The sequence below is a fragment of the Brassica oleracea genome, chromosome C5, assembly GCF_000695525.1.
Source record: "Brassica oleracea var. oleracea cultivar TO1000 chromosome C5, BOL, whole genome shotgun sequence".
In the NCBI taxonomy this organism is placed as follows: Eukaryota; Viridiplantae; Streptophyta; class Magnoliopsida; order Brassicales; family Brassicaceae; genus Brassica; species Brassica oleracea.
Window position 1 is genome coordinate 34,600,586 of NC_027752.1, and position 7,837 is coordinate 34,608,422.

General features: G+C 31.9%; 1 long non-coding RNA gene across 1 annotated transcript; it reads right to left on the minus strand.

The window, feature by feature from the left end:
- Window positions 1-4,691, minus strand: LOC106294277. The gene is made up of 3 exons (XR_001260803.1): window positions 4,579-4,691; window positions 4,099-4,491; window positions 1-145 (listed from the first exon to the last, which is right to left on the minus strand). It is a non-coding gene; the product is annotated as an uncharacterized LOC106294277 (long non-coding RNA).
- Window positions 4,692-7,837: the final 3,146 nt, after the last annotated feature.

Here is a 7,837-nt window from a genome sequence, read left to right on the forward strand (position 1 = left end):
CTTAGCTTGCCTGATTGAGATATAAACATACAAGGGAGAACGTCTTCTTGCATATTCACATTACTCACTCCCAAATACCTCCTCACAGTCCATATGAATTTCAGATACAATCTCGAGCAAAGGAAGTCCTGCTCTGTTCATATATCTACATGCACGATAAGAGCAAACCAACATTAAGAAACACCTAGTGGTGGAGGATTCCAGACAAACAGTTGCTCCATAACTCAAAGGAAAACATCCAAGCCTGATAGAAACTGAAGCAATGAAACCAATCTAAGGATCTCAATCGAAATCAATCCACACAAAACAATATAACCAATCCAAGAAAGGTGACAATGGGCTCAATTCAGAATCGAACAAATCCCCCAACACATGATTGATAATCAAACATAATCAAATCCAATCTGGACAACACACAAAAAAAGGAAAGGCAATTGATGATCTAAATCAATATCAAAAAGACAGAGATCTGCGGTAAAATACCTATGTCTGGCAAATGGAGCTGACAAGTTGCCATTCTGGTAGCTTTTGCGGTTAGATATTTAAGTAAATGTTTGCAACCATTAAAGTGAAGCATTGCAATTGTTTAGATGAACAAATGCAACTGTTTGTGATTGTAACTATTAATGGTAAATGATATTAGTGGTAAATGATTGCAACCTTTGGTGATAAACCATTATAACCATTGGTAATTAAAGCGTTTGGTGATGAACCATTGTGACTTTTGTCTAACCAATGTAACTATTGTTATTAATGGTTGTAACTCTTCACTAACCATTGTAACTATTGGTGCTAACCATTGCAACCCTTAGTACTCTATAAAAGAATTTGTGGGCAATGGAAAATAACAACATGAATCACAACTTGTAAAACAAGATTGAAGATCAAAAACTAATAGTTAGTAAGAGAGAGAAAGAGAAAGAAAGATTCATTGTTCAAAGATCATCAAAGATCTTTGAAGAAACACATATAAGCACTAAATCTTTATTTGTTATTTTTGTATCTTAGCCTAGAACAAGAATGAGACTTTGATTGTCTTATCCTACAAAGGGATTTCGTGGAACCCAAAGGCTTGGAATAGGGTTGAAATACTCTTTAAGGAAAACATGGCGATTCAATCATTATCCAAGTATATAGTTCACACCCATTCGGGTTACCAAACCACAAATAATTAACCAAGAATCTTAAAGAGTATTTTTGTTGTGAACTATAACTTATAATTTTGTGCGAGAGATAAAATCAAAGTTTGGAAAGTTGTAAATGCTTGAGAGAATAGACTTTCGAAGATGTGCGATCATATTGTAATCCAAGGGATGCGAGTGCATCATGAACCAAGTGATGTGAGTGCATCGTGATCCAAGGGATGCGAATGCATCGTGAATCAAGGATTGCATCGTGAATCAAGGATGCGATTGCATCGTGATCCAAGAGATATGAATGTGTCGTGATCCAAGAGGTACGAACATATCATGATCCAAGGGGTACAAACGTATCATGATCCAATGGATGCGAACGTGTCGGGACCCAAAGGGTGCGAACTTGTTGGAACCCAAAGGGTGCGAATGTGTTGGGACCCAAAGGGTGCGAACGTGTCAGGACCCAAAGAGTGCGAACGGTTTGGGACCGAAAGGATGCGAACGATTCGGGACCGAAAAGATGCGAGTGGTTCGGGACCGAAAGGGTGTAAACGGTTCGGGACCGAAAGGGTGCGAACGGTTCGGGACCGAAAGGGTGCGAACGGTTCGGGACCAAAAGGGTGCGAACGGTTCGGGACCAAAAGGGTGCGAACGGTTTGGGACCAAAAGGGTTCGAATGTATCGTCACCAAAAGGGTGCAAATGCATCATCACCGATAAGATGCAAATGTAACATCAATGAAAGATATGGGGAGGTAGATGTGATTGTTAAAATTTTACATAATAGTAAAAAAATATTGTTAACACAATCTCATTATATTGAGAAAGTTGTTAAGTAGTTCAATTGTGAGATTGTTCTTCAATGAAGTCTCCCATGTATGTGAGAGTGAAGCTTATACCTTATATAGGACAAGAAGTATCACAACTTGAATATTTGAAAGGAACCATAAATTATGGTTTGTTATATGTCAGATTTTCTTCGATGGTAGAAGGGTATTTAGATGGAAGTTTGATTATCTATATAGTTGATTATTCTTCTATAAGTGGTTGAGTATTTTTGCTCCGGGAGGTGCCATTTCATGGGCTTCCAAGAAACAAACTGCATGAAAAATTTGACTATAGAATAAGAGTTTGTAGCATTAGAATATGCCGGTAAATAGGCATATTGGCTATGGAATTTAGTTAAAGAGATTCTGTTGTGACGAAATAGTATCTCCAGTTTCTATCTATTTTGATAATGAATAAATCTTGGTTAAGGTTTGTAACTAAGTATATAATGGTAAGTTGCGAAACCTGGCGTTAGATATAGCATAGTATGTGAGATGATCACTCACGAGGTGATTACCAAAGATTTTGTTCGGTCTGAAAGAAAGGTAGCATATCATTTGACGAAATGATTAGCTAGAGACTTGGTAACTAAGTCTGTTAGGGATGAGTTTAAAATCCTTTTGAAATTTTTAATGGTGGGATACCAATTCCCCTCTAATACGACGTTAGAGGTTGAATTCAATGTGGAAAGCCTACACTTAAAGATTGAAGCACATGTTTTTATATCATCCCAAGGTATGTGTTTGGACATGCAAGAAAGAGCTAGGTTGAAATTTTATTCTTGATAAATACTTTGAAAAAGTGCATTTGCAGGTGCATGAAGGAAAGTACTTACCTATATGAGTGTGAAGTGATGCCGCTTCAATAAGCTGGGACTTAGCTTTGTATGCACTCATGAATGGATAGGGACACATGGCTTATAATAGTGTCAAGTATAAATACTTAGAGTAGTGTAGAAACACGTGTGTGTATTATCTTCATGTTCTCAAAATGGGTTAAGGGATTCAATCTGTATGACATCCTGATTCTAGCATTTGGAATGTGTATTGCACTAAGATGAAAATTCAATTTTTCGAACATTTTCATTTATGCATGAGTTTGATATATGTATTAATTATTTAATGAATCTATGATTACACTTAAATGGGGGAGGATTGTTAGATATTTAAGTAAATCTTTGGAACCATTAAGATGAACAAATGCAAATGTTTGTGATTGTAACTATTAGTGGTAAATGATTGCAACCTTTGGTGATAAACCATTATAACCATTGGTTTAAAGCCTTTGGTGATGAACCATTGTGACTTTTGTCTAACCAATGTAACTATTGGTATTATAATGGTTGTAACTCTTCACTAACCATTGTAACTATTGGTGCTAACCATTGCAACCCTTAGTACTCTATAAAAGGAGTTGTGGGCAAAGGAAAATAACAACTTGAATCACAACTTGTAAAACAAGATTGAAGATGAAAACTAATAGTTAATAAGAGAGAGAGAGAAAGAAATATTCATTGTTCAAAGATCTTTGAAGAAACACATATAAGCACTAAAGCTTTATTTGTTATTTTTGTATCTTAGCCTAGAAAAAGAATGAGATTTTGATTGTCTTATCATACAAAGGGATTTCTTGGAACCCAAATACTCTGTAAGGAAAGCATGGCGATTCAATCATTATCCAAGTATATAGTTCACACCCATTCGGGTTACCAAACCACAAATAATTAACCAACATTGACTGAGATCTATACTATTATTTGCGAAGTAAATTTTATCAATGGAGCTCTCACGTTAAAACGTAAGTGAATATAATAAAATTTTCAAAAATAAAATATATTTTTAAAACATAAGATAATTCTTAAATATGTTGTGTTTTTATCTGAAATTATATATTTTTATTATCAAATATAAAGTTTAATGTTTGATTTATCTTTTTAAAAACATAATTAATAATTTATTATGTTGGTTTTGATTTAATAGTTATAAAAAAATAAATATCTATAAGAACACTATGCCCGCATGTGCGGGCAGAACTCCTAGTTACACTAATAAGAAAAAAACTAGAGTATTTGGAGATAGAGTATTTGGAGAGGTAACAGAGAAGGTATATATAACACATGAATGAATTAAACGTACAGTGAGGAGGAGAGCGTGGGATTAGTGGGTCGTGTTGATTGATTGCCATAACGGCGGAGCGTTTCTTCACCGGGGAAGGGAAATCGGGAATAGGTTTCAGGTTAGATTAGATAACCTCTTGCGATTGAATATCGATGGAGAAGATTTGGCCAGAAACCAACACAGCCCGAAAACGTTGCTTTATAGAATTGAGCTAAAGCCGATCCAGTTATTTTTTTTAAACGATGCCACCTCCAAATTTGTCCCACAAAACTCTACAAAGATATTCAGGAGAAATGAACTGTTGAACCAAAGACATCTTCTGAAAGAGTTTCTCATCAGATATAACATCCCCTCTGTGTTTGAAGCAAAGACACGGGGAAACAGCTTTGTCATGACATACTTCTCTAGACCCTGCGTGTACATTAAGAGAGGCAAATGATTAAGGCAAGAAGATGCAGGCGATCCAGACAGAAAGAGAAGGACATTGATGATACTCACATCTCCAGCGCTGTCTAGTTCATCCTCAGAACAACCGGACCAAAGTGGATGAGCCATGAAAGCAGCTTCCATCTTGGAAAAGAAGTCTTGAACTGCAGCAGAGTCCTTTTCTGGGTCTGGCTCATTGTTCAAGAATGAAACAATGAAACTGCGACACATACACATTGTCTTATGAACCCAGAGAAAAGAAGTAACGTAAACCCACAAAATCGATATTAAAACAGTTTTTTATATATACTGCAGTACCAATATTATCAAAACCAGTGCTTTCCATTTTTAGGTCAATAAGATCAGACTTATAAAAAATTAACCAAAAAAATAAGATTCAAAAAATTAACAATAATGATTAAAAGATAATCAAACAAATATTTTAACAAAATCTATTTGAAAAAATAAAAAATAGTGAATACAACAAACAAAACAATGAAATTAGTAAAAATAAATAATCTAACTTGAATGGTGAAAAGTTTAGTTGAAAATAACAATTTAATAAAAATTAGTAATCTAATCCTAAAATTTATAGACTTCAAGAATAAGCAACAAAACTTATATGTATTGTTTGGTTTGGTATTGGAGTTGCCTTCAAGCCAAATTTAGCTTGAAAATAACGTGTTTATTCAAATTATATGTATATACAATTGATAGTTAATGTTATATTTATATATTATGTTTATTAAATATATGCATACTAGGTTAAGATCCGCGCCTTGCGCGTGATCAACATTATATATATAAATTATTTTATGCATTAAATATTTTTACATATTATGAAATAATAAATATATATTAAATAATTAAAAGTCAGTAACTATTAAATATATAATTAAATTGGTGCGAACATATAAATCAATTTTATTAATAAAAAAAATATTTTTTTTTATATTTGATAGAATATGTTATTAAATTTAAATGATCTGGCATAGATAATATATTTTAGTATATTTTTAATATTAATGTCTATTAAATGATGATTTCTACTCATATAGTTTTTTTGATCATTTGTATCTTTTATAGAAAAAAATTTAAATTAATGATAACAAAATTTTCATTGTGGGATTAATAGTTTTAGTAATTTATAATTTTTTTAAAAAAATAAGTTGTCAATGATCATTCAAAACTTTTATCAAAAAAATTGTTCAAAGTAAAATTTGAAACTAAAATATTATATTTTATATGGTTTATAGTTTAATTTAAAAAGATATATATTAATCTTAATAATTAATTAAATTAGACTTTTTATTTATATAATTTTTGTAATCATTTGTATTTTGTCATAACAAAAATTTTAAACCATGGATCATAAATTTTGAATGTGAGACTTTTAACAGTTTTAGTAATTTATAGCCGTTTGTAAAAATTCAAAATATAACATATACATAAGAATATAAATTTTTATTATATGGTTATTGTGGTTGTTTAATTTATTTAATACTTTAAAATTAAACAAATATGATAGAAGATACACTATTTTTTATCAAATCTTTATTATTCAAAATCGTTAATTCTCATATATACTTTAGCCACATTAGGCAATTCCGTAAATTTTATTTAAGAAAATAATAAAGTACATTAATGATGAATTTATTGTTAGTTTAATAAAAAACTTATTATATAATTAGATGGACCAACATATTTATCTAATGATTCTAAGAATCATTCTAGTGATAACATGTGGCTACAAAAAAAAGTTGTAATGCTTCTCAAATAATATATAGGGGATATAAAATAAAAAAATATATTTTGTTAATTATTTCCGGTTTAGCATGAAATAAAATAATATGTTTCGTTGAGTAAACTACAATATCATATTTTAAGTCTACAATAACATCAACCTACACCCACTAATGATCAACTTACACACGTATAACTACTATCTACACGATTTCTCGTTAGCTGCAGTTTGGAGGTTCATAACATTCGAGAAATACAAAGTATTTTCATAACAACACCGAAGATGGCATAAGACATACATTGCAGCCAAATATTATTTAACTAATGTTATATACCTCTTACGTTAAAAGTTGCATCCTACGGCATCAAAATATGTTTTATGGTTTGTATTTTCAGAGAGATTCTTTCGAGTTTTAATGGTTTTTCGTTTTTCTAAAAAAAAACTAATGTTGGATAGAAACAAAATAAAACAAGAACGAACAACTGCTAGAATTAGAATCGCATCCATACATCATTTCATGCATGGAGTTCTAATAACTAAACTTCAATGTTATTTGACAAATTATAAACGTATAAAAGAAACAGATATATGCCCTATGTTGCATGGAAACTCCGTTGAAGATCCGTTTCACGTTTCGGAAACGTTTCGGAATCGGAATCTCTCGAAAACTTGCGGAAACGTATTGGAAACTCGTTTCTTAAAAATTTCAGTTTGGAAAATATCGCTGTATATGTGGCGCTACTTTCACATCTTGAATATGACGTTAGTAAAGAGTTGCGAGATTTAGTGGATATGATTCGATTTGTTACGAAACTAAATATCCGCTGCTTCCTTGATTTAGATTTGTAGAACATTCTTAATCACTAAATATGTGGAAAAAATCCTACAAAAATATTGAAATTATGAGTCAAATATATTGTGGAATTAGAGATTTTAGTCTGTTGAGTTATGGTAATATAATATAAACTCTACAAATATTATAAAATAGATCTGGTATTATAGATTTGCCCATGATTATGAGATTATTTGCCTTTAGGCCTTTTATGTTCTTTTCCAAGCATTTCGTTTAAGCTGAGAAAACATGATTGGTTTTTGTATCAGTTAGTCCAACCAGCCCATTTTGTATTTTCTTGCGAGACCAAGTATACTTAGATGTAGCACATGTATATATGATGTTAGGAGTTTTCAAGGCTCCTAAGACAAATGTTGTAGTATAGTGATTGTCGAACCAGTTCTGAGGGATATCAAAGCACTGAGAATACAAGTACTCACTTAATCTAAGTGCAACCAATGATTTAGATGAGTTTTAAGCTATGACTAGAACTAAAAAGCAATAACAGAATGATACTTTCTTGACTAAGGGAAAAGAGAACTCATGGGCATAGGGATTAGACCTTGGGTGATCAAGTATCGAACTAAGGATGGCAAATGATCAATCAAACTATCAACCTTAAGCCTAGACACAATTCTAAGCAAGCTCTATGTCTAGATGAATGCTCATTTGCTAACATATCTCAAACATCAAATGTCTTTGGTTGAATAATATGAAAGCAATCATTACTAACAAGTCTATTAGCTATCTTAGCA